At 41.0% G+C, this 17,393-nt stretch overlaps 1 protein-coding gene and 1 non-coding gene across 7 annotated transcripts in view; one reads left to right on the top strand and one right to left on the bottom strand.

Annotated features, from left to right (window-relative positions):
• Nucleotides 1-17,393, top strand: part of SLC44A5 (solute carrier family 44 member 5) — a 223,836-nt gene that overhangs the window by 117,514 nt on the left and 88,929 nt on the right. The gene's annotated exons all lie outside the window — the stretch shown is intronic.
• LOC143836933 (U6 spliceosomal RNA) lies at nucleotides 12,547-12,649 on the bottom strand. The gene has a single exon (XR_013230846.1). It is a non-coding gene; the product is annotated as a U6 spliceosomal RNA (small nuclear RNA).

Genomic DNA, 17,393 nt, shown 5'->3' on the forward strand with positions numbered 1-17,393 from the left:
ATGTTACCTTCCTTTTCTTTTTTTTTGTTGGTAGATTTTTCACCTCACACTTGTATAGCTTCTTCTTTCTCCCCTTCCTACTCTTTCTTGATAGCTCCCAGCATGTTTTTGAAGACAATTCAATCTTGTAATCATCTGAAAATAATGGAATTATATAATTGATTATGGAAACTCAATATGTGTTTCCATTTAGCGGTGTTTTATAATTATTGAATAACACTGTTATTAATTGGTGTTCCGGATTTCATGGACAGCAAAGGTCACAAACAAGGAAATACCAGTGCGCATAAATATATATAAGTGAAAGACAAAATCACAAAACTTTGCCTCACTAACTTTGGTCATATCATGCAATCCAACTCAATGGAATGGGCAATTATGCCAGGACTGGTCAGTGGTAAAAAGAAACCAGGCTAACAAAGAACATGATGGTTAGATATAATCAAAATGGATATTGGCCAAAGAATTATACAACTAAAACAAATGGTGCAAGACTGAAAAAACAAGGTGATAGCAGAGCCATAGGATTGGCAAGAGGCAGTCACAACTGACATCATCATCATCATCCAGTAAAACAATGGCAGATGGAATACTATTTTCATGAGGATTTTGTGAGAATCTTCGCTGACCATTTTCTTAGTTGGCAACTAAGGAGGAGTTGTTGTCTATGACAGTGGTCCCCGACCTTTTTATCACTGGGGACCACTCAACGCTTGACAATTTTACTGAGGCCTGGTGGTGGTGGTGGTGGGGGTAGTTTATTCCTCTACTCTCAACCATTGGCCTAATGCTCTCTGATCGCTATGGTAATGTTTAAACATCCCTTCAAAATAAGATACAGACACACCACAACAATGAACATAAGGAACATTTTATTTTCATGGAAATTTTAACTCATGACAATGACAAATCAATGGGAACCCTGAGCTTGTTTCTCTGCAACGAGATAGTCCCATATGAGAGTGATGGGAGACAATGACACCCGAAGTGTGTTGTAAAGGGCCGGGGGGGATGAAGTAAAGGGCCGGGGGGGGGGGAGAAGGCGTCCTTCGCGGCCCACCTCCAGTTAGTCGATGGACCACATGTGGTCTACGGCCCACAGGTTGGGGATCACTAGTCTATGATACAGTCAGCCTTTTTTAGTGTTATGAAGTTATAACATTACTGCACAAAGAGGCTGTTCCATCACTGAGGAAGCACATGATGACACGTTTATCATGTCCCGTAATTATTGAATAATGCCATTATGAAGTGCTGTATCCAGTTTGTCAATTGCCAGTCATGGCCGAAATCATTTTGATCCCCATTGTACATTCAGCCTTTTCTTACAATATTATGTTATAATGTTATTGCGTATGCACAAAAAAGGAGGCTCCATTGCTGAGAAAGTACATGATGACACATTTAGGTGCTTCATAATTATTGAATACAAATTTTATGAATTAGTATATCCACTTATGCAATCATCAGCCATGGTGGTAACCATGCTCTTCTCCATGATTCATTCAGCCTTTTTTTTTTTACAATGTGTTATGATGTTATAACATTACTGCACATGCATAAAAAAGTAGGTTCCATCGCTGACCAAGTATATGATGACACAACTGCACAACTCCTTTTCAAAGTAAATGTGGAATACATAGGGAGGGTCAGATTCAAATTCAAGAAAAAAATCCTTGGAAAAAAATGCCCTTTTGAGGAAGAGATGCTGCAAGATCAGAGTGGAAAATTCAACTCACTGGAAAATAGTGGCAACACTGAGGTGCAGAAAAGGTCTAAATCTTGTTAAAATGATTTCTTATACTATTGACAATGCAAGCCTATATGGAGTTACTCTAGTTCAAGCCCATTGACCAGAGTGAGGCAATTTTCGCACAGCAGTAATAATAGCATTATGCCAGCTGAATGGCATAGCGCTAAATCATATTATGCCTCCCAGCCTCTCCTCACCTTTTTGCTGTCTCAGCTTTGTCTGCTTTTTTTTCACGTGTCTTACCCTCCACATCTGCTGGAAATGGTGGAAGAGAGCAATGTGCCTTATACCCAATTCGATTCTGCCTGTCAATCAATCCAGGCATGTTTTACTCCATGTTTTAAAGGTACTACAATGCCCGCTAATGCTTTTTTTAAAAATCATACTTCTCAGTTGAAATGCCTATGCATCTATCCCTCTTAATAAAACAGTAAGGGGTGATGGGGTGGGCTCAGTCTGGGATGGGGGGCAACAATTGTCAGCCCAAGACTGACAAGTGGAGGGGCCAATTGGAAGGCGCAAAGCAATCATCTTCCCTTTCTCTCCCCATAGCAGACTCCCCATGAGGGAGGTGGGGTATAGAGCCTCACATAGAAGCTGGCAACCCTAAGACCAAGACTCTCTGTGGACAGCAGACTTGACCTTAGTAAGATTCTTTATACTGGTTTTTCTTAAAGTGGCTACTAAATTTCTTAAAGTGGCTACTACACAACTACTATATCTTCTTAGCTTGGGGTATTTAATAATGCTCTTGGGAGAAATACAATATGAGGAACTAGTATGTTTCTCTGAATTATTTAAGCTTCTGCAGTAATCACATAATTCAGAACTTTATTTTCCCCTTGCTGATCTTTTTAAACCTGGAGCTCTTGTTCTTGGTACATATTTCTGGACTTGATTTTATAATGTACTAGGGGTGTGGCGGCATAGAGGGTGGGAAGAGGCTGAGAATGGAGCAACTTAACAGCAATAGGGCCTAGGGCATGCCTATGCATATCTTTTGTTTTAGTAGCACATGTGCGAAACATCAAACATAGTTAAATCTAAAATACAGTGTTAGTTTTCAGATTTGATGTGGGACATCAATCAAACAGTTTGATTTTTCATTCATATACATTGTTCAAACAAGAAGCTGCATATTGATGTCCAGTGGTGGCCTTGTGGAAGAGTGGGGGGAACATGGGGGGACACCATTGGTGTTTGTTGTTGTCAGCCATTCAGTCTTGTCCAACTCTTGGCAATCCCATGGCACAGCCACCACCACGATCCTCAATCCTGTACCACTCAGCCATGGAAGGTTCTGCCTGATGTCCATTTTGCTCATGTCTAACTTCTGTGGCTAGAGCCTCTTGTGGCGCAGAGTGGTAAGGCAGCCGTCTGAAAGCTTTGCCCATAAGGCTGGGAGTTCAATCCCAGCAGCCGGCTCAAGGTTGACTCAGCCTTCCATCCTTCCGAGGTCGGTAAAATGAGTACCCAGCTTGCTGGGGGGTAAATGGTCATGACTGGGGAAGGCACTGGCAAACCACCCCGTATTGAGTCTGCCATGAAAACGCTAGAGGGCGTCACCCCAAGGGTCAGACATGACTCGGTGCTTGCACAGGGGATACCTTTACCTTTACTTTAACTTCTGTGGCTAACCTCTGGTGTTACATCTAGGAAAAACCTATAAGGGGTATCAGTCAGCTCTAGGAATTGCTTGAAACACTATGGTTTTTCTGGGAAGTGATATAATGCAATCAGCTGACAACAATCTTTAAAAACCATTTTTCCCGCAGGAGCTGGGGCAGGGAATTCTCTGTCCCCAGTAGAAACCCGACAGTCCTATAGGATAGACATTTGAAGTAAATAGGGTAGATACAATCCCACTTTCCACCATACATCATTGGTAAGCTTATTACAACCAGCTTAGATTGATCTTTTCTGATCACAAAACATTGATTTCTTTTTCTTATGGGATTGCCATATCTCTTTTAGGGATAAGGAGTACTATCTGTTTTTTAAAAATAAATTCAGCAAAGAGAAATATTATTAAAATTTTTGTAAACATCATATTTATAGGGAAAATGTAATCCTATTTGAAAGGTAAACTTTCCAAAACACAAGGCAGGGTAAATAAATAAAAAAGCAGTAAAATCTAAAAATGGATAGAACATCATGAACCATCACTGGTTAGAGTGCCATTTTCATTGTCAACTCTATTCTCGTGGAATGTAAATTGCTGCAATATGTTCTGTATGAGTTACTTTTGAACACTTTTTCAAAAATCAGTTGGTTCAAAATGAAGTTGTTATTACAGACATATATACTTCAGAAGTACTGAAAGAATTTCACTGACCATTAATACTCTCTAGGCAAAATGTAAACTGCTAGTTTTTACTTTTAAATATCTAAATGGCCTGGGAACAGACTATGCCTGGCACTCTCATATTAGCCTACCTGACTGTCAAAGACATTTATCTGTGTGACCTCATCTTAAAATCTGAGTTGATAGGCTTTTTCTTCTGGCACATAGTTTATAAAATTGCCTTCACGCATCTAAGGGCCACAAAAGTCAAAGAAAGGCTGTGAATGTTGGCTAAAAGCTTCATATTTTGCTGAGCTGCCTTGGTAGTAAAGAGACTACTGAATTTGTACAGTTTATTGTATTGTTACAAAGGAATATGAGCCATCTCGAGAACTTCTTGTATAAAGGAGGAATAAATGTTCTAAATAAATATTTGTGAGTTTTGATTTCCAATCATGTTGTTGATACCCAGCGATGCTGGACATTGAACTAAGTTCTGTGTCGCCGCCAATGCTCTAAAGTAGCATAATTTTAAGTTCTATTTTATGATCTGTTTTAAATTGTAATATATTAAATGACCATATTCTTTTGGTCTTTTATGTATTAACTTCATATAACTTGGTTTGAATGACTGTAATAAAGTTTGAATCATTGAACTTCATACATTAGCTGTTATGATGACATAGCCCCATTCCCTCTTTGTTTCTTCCTTCCTTTCTGGCTGAGCAGCCCCTTTATCTATTTTCTTCTTTTCTAAAGAACTAATGGGTATTCCACACTGTCACTTAATTGTATTTTGCTGCTGGCTCGGAGCAGGAACTTGAGGGGAAATATCACTTCTTTAACTTAAATTTCTGAAAATGGGATAAGAGGCTTTAGAATGTTAAAAATATAAACAAAATATTTTATTCAAAGTAGAGGGGGAAAGGACAGGTGAAATTAGAGGTAAAATAGCTCAAGTAAATCAATAGTATTTTTACATTCATATGTTTCCAGCGAGTGAGAGTTTAAAACTTTACCAAAATATTAAAATCTTAGAAATTAGAGCCTTTGGTTTCAGTGTTTCCTAAGCATTCCAGTTCACTTTTTTGAGTTTAGCTGAGTCTTTAGGTGTCAGAATAGTTCTTTTTTAATCTTCTAAAACGCTGTTATTTCCTTATCCATGGAAGATAATAAAACTGGAGAAAAACCAAATTGGTTAAGTCTCTGGTCAACCAACTTTTCCCATTTAATTTTGGAAAGGATCATCTTTTACTATCAGTAGGAGCTTAGATCTGTTCTTGAAGAGAATTTTGATTCTCAGTCTAAAAGCATCTAGCCAAGCTGCTGATTCCAATAAGGAATTGACAATTCTTGATGGATGGCTATACCAGGTATACATTTTGGTCATCTAGTTATGTTCCTTATAAATCTTAAAAGAAATGAATCAATGATCTCAGAGATACTTTTCATCCATACACCTGCTCCATAAAGTATCATTTGATTTATTGTGGGGTTTATCTGTGTTTGTGCTGACTTGGCTACAGTGAAGGCAGACTCTCCTGGCTGGCTGCCAACACAACATAAGAACACTGCATGATCACCTGATGTTTAACCTTCAAAACAATAGACAATAGGGACTTGTGGCTAACATGATGTGGTTACCATGAGAATCTAACCTTCAAACATCAGACAATAGAGGCTTGTGATTGACAATGTATCTTCATACAGCTGCACAAGAAAGCAGCCTTGCATAACCGTGCGCCTGCGCAATTGTAAATCTTATAGTTCAATTAAACCGGCATCCTGGAGGGATTGGGAGTTGGAGTTGGATTTGGCTGGACCAGCTCTGTGTATGTGTGTATCATTCCAACAATTTGCTTTTTGTTTGAATGTTCCGTTGACTGCGGGATGATAGTTCCCTTCTTCCGTGTGAAAAAATCATGCCAGTGTATTTAGATATGGGGTTATTTTATTTAAAATAGATTGGAATTGATTTTTTTCAAGTTAAATTTTGGGTATATAACATATACAAATAGCTAAAGACTTGCTTCTTCAATACTGGCATTCACCAATTTCCAATATTTTTTTCTTCAGGTGACAGCCTTTTGTAAAGACCACAACTTTTGACTTGTCAACATTTATTGTTAGGCCTTCAGCTAAAAATAAGAATAAAAATTCATCAATATATGTTTCAGGCCAATTGCTGAGCAGGATAATAATGCTGTGTCATCAGCATGAATTAAAATTGATAGCTCTTGATCTTTGAGGATAGGTCCTGAAGAACAGGTCCTGAACCTAGTTTAACTCCAGGCCAGGCTGGATTCTGGAGATTTTTGTTAGAGGGATCACTTGAGCATGAAATTGGGGTCACTGTGAGTGAGATGGTAGTTGTGAGTTCCTGCATTGTGTAGGGGGTTGGACTAGATAACCCTGGAAGTCCCTTCCAGTTCTATGATTCTGTGATTCTAACTACATCATTTATATAAATTAAACAGATAAGGGGATAGAAGAGAACTTTGTTGAACACCTTTATAAATTGGAATAGGGTACATAGTCTGGCCCTCCAAACTTTATCTAATTTCAATTTCTGTATCTTCATATAATATAGTCAGTAACTACAGTACTTGTTTACTCATCTTAGTTTCTTTTCATTTCTGCCATAGCCTGATTCTAGATATGCTGTCAAATTCTGAACATAAATCCATGAATGCAATACAGATTGTCATTTACTGAAGATGTGTATTTCTCCATCCTGTGGTTTGAGATTAGACAATGATCAACCATACCTAAGGAAATATTCCTAATCCTAAACCCTAAACAATATCCCTTGTTCCTCACACAGTATTCCTGACTCCTCCATCTGGTCTTTTAATATTATACTCAAATAAGCTTCATTTGGCTTCCCAATAACTGGAAGAAGAGTTGGTTTTTATGTGCTGCTTTTCTCTACCCAAAGAAATCTCAAAGTGGCTTACAGTTTCCTTCCCATTCCTCTAGCCACAAGAGACACCCTGTGAGGTAGGTGAGGCTGAGAGAGCCCTGATATCACTGCTCAGTCAGAACAGCTTTCTCAGCACTGTGGCGAGCCCAAGGTCGCCCAGCCGGCTGCATGTAGGGAGTGCAGAATCAATCCCGGCTCGCCAGATTAGAAGTCCGCACTCATAACCACTATACCAAATTGGGTTATTGGATGATAATTTTGAGGATCCTGTATATTCCCCTTTTTCTTATATATGGGGACTACCAAAGCCGCCTTTCAAGTTAATGGGAAAAGCCCAGAATAATTCATCATAGAAAAAAAAATGACTTCTGCCCACCATCTTGTGTTTGATTTTAATAAATCTCTTGCTAATCCATCAATAGGAGCCTCTTGTGGTGCAGAGTGGCAGCAGAAATGCTGTCTGAAGCTGTCTGCCCATGAGGCTGGGAGTTCCCAGCTTGCTGGGGGGTAAACGGTAATGACTGGGGAAGGCACTGGCAAACCATCCTGTATTGAGTCTGCCATGAAAACACTAGAGGGCGTTACCCCAAGGGTCAGACATGACCCGGTGCTTGCACAGGGGATACCTTTACCTTTACCTTTAGTCCATCAATACCTGGGGATTTTCCTGGTTTCCTTTTCCTTATTAGTTGTTAAGGGGTTTTAACTTGGAGTGCTTTGTTGTAGTTCCCTGATTTCAATTACTAGTCTCTCTTCTATATTATTGATTATCTCTATGATAGAGACTATTGAAAAATAATCAAGCCATATATCTGGGAAGATACAAAAAGGAATAGGCAAGATTCCCTTGTGGCTATTATTCACAATATATGCCTGAAGTGTCTACAGTTTCCCTTTTGGGTAGTGGACATCAAGGCTTTTGCTAAATGTGCCCATTTTTGTTTGCTATTAGTTGTTTCAAACTCTCTTATTTATCCTAAAATATATTTCGTTCATATTGAGATCTCTCCATTCTTAGATCTTAGTGAGTGAGAGACAGAGAGAGAGAGCTGCCCAAAACTGCACACTAGCCCTCCTTCTCTCCTACAAACCAGCCCTAATTACTTGCTCTGCCTTCTGCTGCGAGGCACACCAATACACGCAGCAAGAGGGAGAGGGTGAGAGAGACACAGAGAGAGAGATCTGCACCTCCCGGTGTCCCCTGGATCCTAGTGCCCATTCTATTCCTGCTTGCAATGGGCTTTCTTGCTAGTAATGTTTATAATAACCAAAGCAAGGATTGCTATAAACATTATGAGGAAGAGGAGGAGGATGTTGGAGAGAGCCTTTTACTTTTGTTTGTTTGTTTAATATACTGTGTGGTGTAAAGGAAACTGAATAATTATATGGTTTTATATAACCTCCTTTTCTGTATCTCTTGCATATCTTTATTATATTATTTCGTTCTTAAAAATAAAAACATTTAATTAAAAATGATATAAATATTATTTGAATCTACACTATAGTGCAGGGGTAGTCAAACTGCGGCCCTCCAGGTGTCCATGGACTACAATTCCCAGGAGCCCTTGCCAGCATTCGCTGGCGAATGCTGGCAAGGGCTCCTGGGAATTGTAGTCCATGGACATCTGGAGGGCCGCAGTTTGATTACCCCTGCTATAGTGCTTTGTACTACTCTGTACCATATAGTGCTTTGTACTACTCTGAAGGAATTTATCCTTCCTAGTACTACCCGCTGAGAATTTGATTCTTTGTGCACCCCCTCTCCCCAATGTCAGGCACTACCTTAGCTGGCATGACAGTGGCTAGAGGGATGCAGGTGCTTGGCTTCTCCTTCATATTATTGTTGTTTTAGGTGGTTGGGATTTTGATCTAAAGGAGAGGCTGAGGAAAGTTGTGGTATCAAGCATTAAGATTAGTGGCTATTCACTCTCTGGGTCCACCCTTTGCCCGGACATTGGGGCAGGAAGCAGTACTTGCTGCTGCTTCACAGCTGTCAAGGAGGGAAAAGGCAGTCTCTGGTTGGTATATGAGCCCTGACAGATGTTTAGTCATGCTGACTCTGGGCCAGACTCAATGCATTTAATATTCAGTGTTCTGGAGAAGAACACATCTGTTACCATATTCACTGGGGTTGGCAGGAAAACAAAACTGTGCAGATAGAGAATTACAAATCCCTTTGAATACAAATGCATTATTGAATGTTGTAAATGTGCTCTTATTTCCTTGGAAAGAGAGGGAAGTAGACCACCATCAATTATTTATCAATGTTATTATCCTCTCTGCAGAAAAATGGGGAAAATAAAAACTGTAGCACTGTGGTGATCAGAGCAGCATCTTAAACACCCCTTGGTCTTATCCATCCACAAATATACTTTGTTGCCTGTTAATATTACATTTAGCACCGAATTAGTGTTTAAATGTATTGGAAGAGTTATATTAATATTCACATGGCCAGGCCTAACCTTGAAGAGGTCTGTACAGCTACGAACCTCTAGGGGGCACTGTGCACTGGAGCCAGAAGTTTGTTCCTGCCTAGGGACCACATGATCTCAAGCCACAGTGCCCAACTCTCAGGGCAATTCTGCACAATGGGCCATTTCACTAAGTCTGAGCGCTATTGAAAAGCTCTGGAAGCAAAAGCGGCAGGTCTCAGTAACGCACACAGCCAGTTAAATCGAAAAAAGGGCTCTCTCACTAGCGCTGCTATCGTAACGCACAAGTTTCCAGTCTCGCCGAAATCGCAACAAAGAAGGTGATATTTTTCCGTGCTTCCTCCCTCCCCTGGCCGTCAATCAAAGAGAGCAGCCAATTAACTTGTGTTCATATTTCCCTTTAAAAACATTTTTTTAAAACACAAAAAGACCAGTAGCAACGCATATTCATTTATTTGATGTATCAGAAAGACCTTTTTTTGCTGGCTTAGGAGCTGGCGCTTATTCATTTACATGTTCTGAAATAACCCCCCCCCCCAGTGCTATTTCTGGCCGAAATTAGTGCAGTGTCGAACTGGGGGCTAGATTGTGCTCGGAAACTTTACGGACAATTGCTTGTGGAAGGATTTCAGCCATAGAAGTATCGCTGGTTAGGCAGAAAAACAACTTTGCTTCATGTTATATTTCAGTTGTATTGTATGCTATATTCAGGGAATATTCAGTTGTTTCTTAGTATGGGAGTGATATGAACATAATTATATAGGCACAAGTTTCTATAAAGTAAATGTTTGATGTAGGTGTTTGGCAGCAGATAGGGAGATATGGATAAAGGAGTTAACTGACACATTCAGATAGTGTAGCCCTGGCACTCTAGAAAATCAAACGTGTAATGTTGAAACAGAAACCACGAATTGTGCTCACTCACAAGCACCGAACTCTTCATAAATTCTTGCAAGATTGTTTTGTGACTAGTCTAGCAGAATGTTATGTTTCTTATCCCAGTATATATAAATAAATGTATAGAAGACTTGCTTCACATTTATCAAATTTTTCATTAGCATTTGATATAGTGTTACCTTTATAAAATAATTACTATCTAGTTGACCACTGATGAAGGCTAATGTGTCTTTTGGTATTATGGTATTCAGGGCTGGGTTTGCTATATTTCTTTTGCTAAGATTTTTAGGGTTTTGTTTTTTTATTTTTTTGACTTTATACTTGTGAAGATTTTTCCCCAGCCTCTTTGGTTGTTCTCTCTTTTATGTTGGCTGTAGTTTTTATTCTTACCCCCTTGTTATGTTCTATACCATTGTAAAGTGTGTGTGTGGGGGGGTCCTTCTGTGTACAGATGATGTAGATTTATACAAACCACCCTTGGCCACCATCTCTGCAGATTGCAGCCACATGGACGCTAAAGAGATTTTTCGGTACACATGGGACACTCCTCAGATTTGCAGGAAAAAATCTATTTTTTTAAAATGTGGGGTTTAAATCCCCCCCCCATTAGTGTTCTCTACACAAACAGGAAGAATGAATTTACCATGGCAGTTGGCAGAGGGACAAGTAAGCCATGTTTTACCCGGGTGCTGGGGTAACTAGCTGCTGCTTTGGATCTGGCAGCAGCAGAGGAGCATGCCAACAGCTGCTCTGGCCTGGCTGTGATGGGCCTAGCAATGGCAGGGTATGCTAGCTGCTGCTCCCACCCAGCTGCAGAGGAGGCCAGCTGTTACTCCAGGGCCCCCAGAACAGCAGCTGGCCTGTTCCATCACTGCAGTTGGGATTGGAAAAATAGCCAGCATCCTCCATAGCTGTGTCAGAGCAGCAGCTGGCATCCTCTGCCACCACTTCTGGGCCTATTGCAGTTTGGTGGAGCAGCTGCCAGCATCCTGTTCTGCCACTCCCAGGCTCAATGCAGAAACCAGCATCCTCTGGAGGGAACTGGCAGAAGTGGAGGGAGAGATTCTCCCCACAAATACGCACTTATTATTTACTAGTAATCAAGCCCGCTGCAGGGGAATGCAGCGGGCGCTAGGGCCTTACTGAAGTGGTCTTTGTGCTGGTCGGCGGCGGACTGGTCGTCGTCGTCGGTGGGCTGGTCGCCGGCGGCGGCGGGCTGGTCGGGGGCGGCAAGCTTGTTCTGTTGGCGGCGGGCTGACGCGGCGAGAGGCGCGAAGCGCCTCTTGCTGCGTCAGCCCGCCAGACAGGGAACCCCCGGCAGCCGCGCTTCGCGCGACTGCTGGGGGCTCCCTCGGGCGGCGGCCTGACGCGGGGTCCCTTCTGCGAGGTCCCTGCGCGGCTCACAGTTCCTGGAACTGGGAATCGGAGGGACCAATCGGAGGGACCAACCCCACATACCTCACACATTGACTATTGTGGAGAGATGAATGGAAAAGGTGTTTGTAAACCACTTAGAGACTCCTTTGGGTAGTAAGCAATAGGGTACAAAAATCCGTTCTTCTAAGGAGCAACCATGAAAGAAGCATATGGGCACCTAACATTTTATCGACAGTGAAAAAATGGAAAAGAAGGAACAGGGTGGACACCTGTGTACTGTGACTACCTCATGTGTATTAGGGCAGAGGGGCATTTTGGTGAATGTGGCCTAATTCACACAAGTAGGGAAATGACGCAGAACTTGGAGGAACTGGTTGCCATGTAATCTTCCCCTAAGAAGAGTCACCAGTCTGATTTTCCCTTCACATATCTGAGGACATGGCTCTGGAAAGCTCATCTGTAACCACTATGCCAAAATTCCCAAAGGTCAGTCCTCTCCCACACTCAACGAACATTCCACACCACAGGTTCTTGACACCCATATCTCCACACCCCTATCCTCATTTGCCACCATGCCACCACAACCTCCCACACAACACACACATGACAACCCCATGCCCTTACAGACTGCACAACTCTTCCCCTTCCTCTTCCCACTGCCAAGCTCTAGTGCCCATTGTATTCTTGGATACAATGGCCTTTGCCCCTAGCCTTCCATAATTCAAAATTTTTTCTCAATTATACTGCATTTTATCTTTAGTCATCTTTTTCAGACTTTCTTTTATTATGAAAAATAATTAATTATTTAAAATGTGAGGTCTGCTACTGAGATATCAAAGTGTCATTAATTCAGTTAAGTACTGCACTTCAGAGTTTTGCTGGTTCCTTATTATTAATAGCATATTTGCATGTCATCCTTGTGCAGGGGCCATGCTAATCTTCCCTGTATTGTTCCAATTTTAGTATATGTTCTGCCAAAGTATCTGCAGTTTGCTACTTAGAACAAAAAAGCTGAATATGGTAGTGATGGCAAATATTTTGCTGTTACGTCTTGATGTGGATGAAACACAAATACTTTCCTCTCATCTTAATTCCCAGAATAACGTTGTTATTCTCCTTTGATTAATGGAGGAATGACAACAAAAGGTATTTTACATTAACACAAATAATTCTGGCATTAAGACTTTTCTTTGGCAGTTGCATATTACCAAGTTTTTTCTGCTAAAGACCCACACCAAATCAATTGGGGGTTTTTTGTTGTAGCTGTCCAGGCACTAGACGGGATGAATCTGCTGTTGGCATAGTGGCTTCCTCAGCAGGTCCACTGGGTCTTCTTCTTTTCCTTTCTCACTCTCCAAGGTGCTCAAGAAGAACAAACCATATGGGGTGGAGGAGATGCAGCCTTATGCTGTTTCTGATGTAGTGTCCCCTAGTGGCTCTTTAATTAACATCTGGCAGAATCACACAACTGCCATATTCAGATTCACACCTTCATAGTGGCAGTTGCAAAGGATATATGTGCCAGTTTGGGTGGAGACAAGACACAAGCAACTTTTCCCAGGTTCTGAGGAAAGAAATGACATTTAGGAGAATTAGCAACAAGTATCAGAGGAAGTGCCTTCTCATATCCAGCCAGGCAGGAAGGGGACAGAGTCACTTTTCTCATCCATAGCATGAGTTTGAAAAAGGTAAGGACTCATTTCACAAATTCATCCCTCCATTTTAAAGGTTACTATTTGCTTTCTGTTTCTCCCCAAAACCTCATATGTAAGTATAAAGCTGCCTTTTACTGAGTCAACTTGACAGCCCATCTAGCCTAATACTGATTATTCTCCATAGTGTCTGGCTGAGGTGTTATATAGATTTATGTGTACAATCTGCATTTCACAGTTTTAATTTATTTCTGTGCATATTCTGCTGAGAATCTGTTTCAGACATCTGACAAAGTGGGCTCTCGCCCCCTAAGCGTATGCTTCAATACGTTTGTTAATATTTAAGGTACCCACAAGACTCCTTTTTTCCTACTATGGATTAGCATACCTACCCCATTGGACTTTCCAACTGGAGATCCCAAGGATCTTCAGAATGAAATATGTATGATCTACTACCTAACTCGAAGCCTTAGTGGTATTATACCAAAATAACATATATTCACACAGTGCTACTGGGCATAATAATAATTGCAGGGGAAGGGAACCAAAAAGGTAGAACGAAACTGTTACTATCAGCTTTACTAGTGTAAAGTGAGAGAGAACTGTAAAAGTAATACTGAAGAAACAGGCAGGTGACAGAGAGAGTCCTCCACTACTACCAATGCTATGAAAAGCAATGGTTTCAAATTTATGAAGGCAACTGTAGTAGTTAATTAATTCCAAAGATCTTTAAGACATAATTGTGCTGGGAGCTCAAGAAATACTATAAAATGTTTAGGAATAATGTTGTAAAGGAAGGAAACAAAAATGGTATTAGACATACCTCTTACATATAATTTATTATTGGACTGCTATTATTATTTATTATTAATGGGCCACTATTATATTAAACCACTACAGTACAAAGCTGGATAGATGATGATATAATTTTAAGAATAATCACATATCATGGGCTTGCAGGTCATTTCAAAGGTTACAGATGTGTCTTAGCTGTTTTGATTAAGTGCTCTAATTATTTAAGAAATGATTATTGTGTACTTTCTGTTACGTCCTGCATCAAGAGAAATGCAGGGTATATAAATACATTAAATAGGTGTAAGCAAAGTATTCATGGTGTGTTCACATTTATTCCCTACTTGAAGGCATAAAGAAATTTCTGAATTACATCTCCTAAGAGTATAATATGAATAACAGGGAGCAGAAGGGATTTCATGGAGAAAAAATATACTGTTATGTGTTGCTGATTGTAAAATATAGCTGTTACTACAAAAAAATGCCCTGGAGATTTAGTAACTTTATTTCCATACCACCACCACCCTCAAAAGTTCAAACTCTTTAAATGCAGAAAGCTGATTTTTGCCAGTGGTTATTACAGGGATTTACCCCTATTTAATTGTACCTCTTGGTCTGTTGGAAAGTAGCGAGATCTCTGCTTAGTTTCATGGGTTGAAAGACAATCAGCTTTCTTCCTGCATTCATATTGAAGCTTGGGGCTGCTTTATAAACTAAGCTCTACTTTTTAAAAATAGTCTTTCTGTTTCCAACAGATAACAGAAGTTGGAAAGGATAGTACAGCGAAGGCAAATAAAACCAGCTGTTCCTAAGAAGTTCAGATAATCATTGGTGGTGTCTGCATGGGAATAAGCCATCTTTTAAAAAATATCATTTTCATATGTTATAATAGGGTTCTAAGAATAGCATTTGAGAAAGGGGAGCTTCCATTATGGTCAAGGAGAAAAAGCAAACCTTTCTCAGCATTCAGTGTCTCTTTCATGTTTGTATATTTTGGGTTTACTGATAGGATTTATAATTATTGTAATCCTTGAACAAAGAATCTTTCTTATAGTTAGCCTGATACACACAAGATTTCATAAACCTAGTCACCAGATTATAATGATAACCATTCCTTCCTACTCTGGTATTGCCTTTCCAAACTCAACACAGAAATGTGCTTTTGCCAGGTTTTCAAGAATTGGAAGAGGGCTTAAGAGTAAGAAAGAGTTCCTTTTAGTTGGCCATGGAGTATGAAAGAAAGAAACACTAAGGGGCTTTTTGCACGCCTTCAAAATCGCACAATGGTTGCCAATTGGAAACGCTATTGATTTGCCATAACGCACGACGTCGTAGACAATCTGCCACACACCTGAAACCAATCTGCAAAAAGCGCTTCCTTGTAGCGCTTTCAGGGGAATCCCAAAAAGTGGATTCACCCTCCGGAAAGCGCTACACTCTTGCAACCAATCTGCAACACTAGCGTAAAAGACCTGTGCGTTAACATTGTTGCGGTTTCTTCAAAGTCCCTCCTCCTGAGCCTGTCCTCCAAACTTCCGGCGAAGCGATCGCCATTTTTTTTTCTCCGAGCGAGCGGGGATAAACGCACCAGCGAGCCTCTTTCTGTTTAGAGGCTTCCCTGGCTTCAGTCCTTCACCTTTAGTCACTAAGCACAAACCACAGAAAAGCCCGTTTGCTGAAATAAAGTCCCTTTATTTTTTACACATTAATTCAGCCGAAAATCGGGCCCGTGAGAGGGGGGGGGATTTTTTTTTTTCACTCGAGGCAGCGTGGCAACGATCATACGATCAAACGACAGCTCACATTAGGCAGCTGGATGGGTCTCTCCGTTGCAACGAATCTACACAGATTCGTTACAATGGGTCTGTTTTTTTAAAAAAAAAACCTTTCTTAAAGGGAAAGGGGCTGTTTGGGAGCATGCTAACGGCTGCCCATTGGCTGCTTGACGGCCAGGGGTGGGACGAGCTTGGCAATAGCGCTTCCTTTCTAGCGATTTCTGCCGAGACCGGAAGCTGTGGGAAACGCTACAAAACGCAACTGGATTCCACTACAAAGGCAGGTATGCATAACGACGAATTCCACTATTTTAAATGGCGATTTTTCATTCAGTGACCAATTTGCAACAAAGATCCCGGTGCGTAAAGCCCCTAAGAATTTCCTACATAGCTTGTAAGAGACTCTGACCAATTCCCCATGATGAATTTGCCCCCAGGACAGCCTCTCGTTGCTCTTGAGTTTTAGTGCTGCTTTCATATGACATAATCTGCAACCCGGAGCTCTCAAGTGGCTGGTGTGGATGTTAGTCAAATTTACTTCATGGTGAAGTTTGACTTCCCGATACAACCACTGTACAGGGATTGGTGGCTTGTGGTAAATGACAAGCCAAGGAACAGGGGAGAAGTTCACTCTAATACTGTGACCCCAGTATTACAGCAATTGTACTGACCACTGATTTGCTCCCAAACCCCATTCAAAGTGTTGGTATTGACCTTTAAAAGCCCTATATGGCTTGAGGCAGCAGTATCTGAATAACTGTATTCATATATATTCCTGTCTGGTCCCAGGGAGGTGTGTTTGGCCTCAACCAGGGCCTCGCTGAAATCCAATTTTTAAGAAATTTTCACATGGAGGGGTAAAACATGAGTGGCTTCCTACTGGTAAACATGGGATGGTACATCTTGCATTTGCAGCCTCTTCATGGGGAGACCCCTCCCATGTTTTCCCACTGCCCTGTCATGGATCTTTACCTCCTGACAAGGCTGCAAGGGAAAGCAAGGTGAACTTTTCCCTCCTCTCTTTGGCTTGTCAATCACAGCAAGCCACCAATCACAGCACAGCAGTTCTCTCATGGACTGAAACTTTCTCCTTCCCAGCCCCGAAATTAATTTTTTTTAAAAGGCACTGCCATGTGGCTATGCGGTAATGCCACAACATACATGCATCTTTAATGAAATCAACACTGCCCCATTACTATGGAGAAACACCAGAACGATACAGCATTCCCCACCCCCCACCCCTTTGTTTTTGGATTTGCACTTTATTTCTGTCTGGGTGGATTTCTGAAATGCTGCACATTATCTATGAAGCCCAAGAAGACATTTTAAGCTTATGGTATGCTTAAAAACAAGCTGCTCAGACCCCCTGTAGGATTGGGAGATCACCTGACTCTTCCCAAGCTCATTTCCCAGTTCCAGAAGATGCAAATGGGACTGTTTTTGCCTGCCCCAGTTGTGAGAACACTGAACAGGTAACTGAAGCCCCCAAATACATTTTGTGCTAATGG

The sequence above is a fragment of the Paroedura picta genome, chromosome 4 (genome assembly GCF_049243985.1).
Source record: "Paroedura picta isolate Pp20150507F chromosome 4, Ppicta_v3.0, whole genome shotgun sequence".
Classification (NCBI taxonomy): Eukaryota; Metazoa; Chordata; class Lepidosauria; order Squamata; family Gekkonidae; genus Paroedura; species Paroedura picta.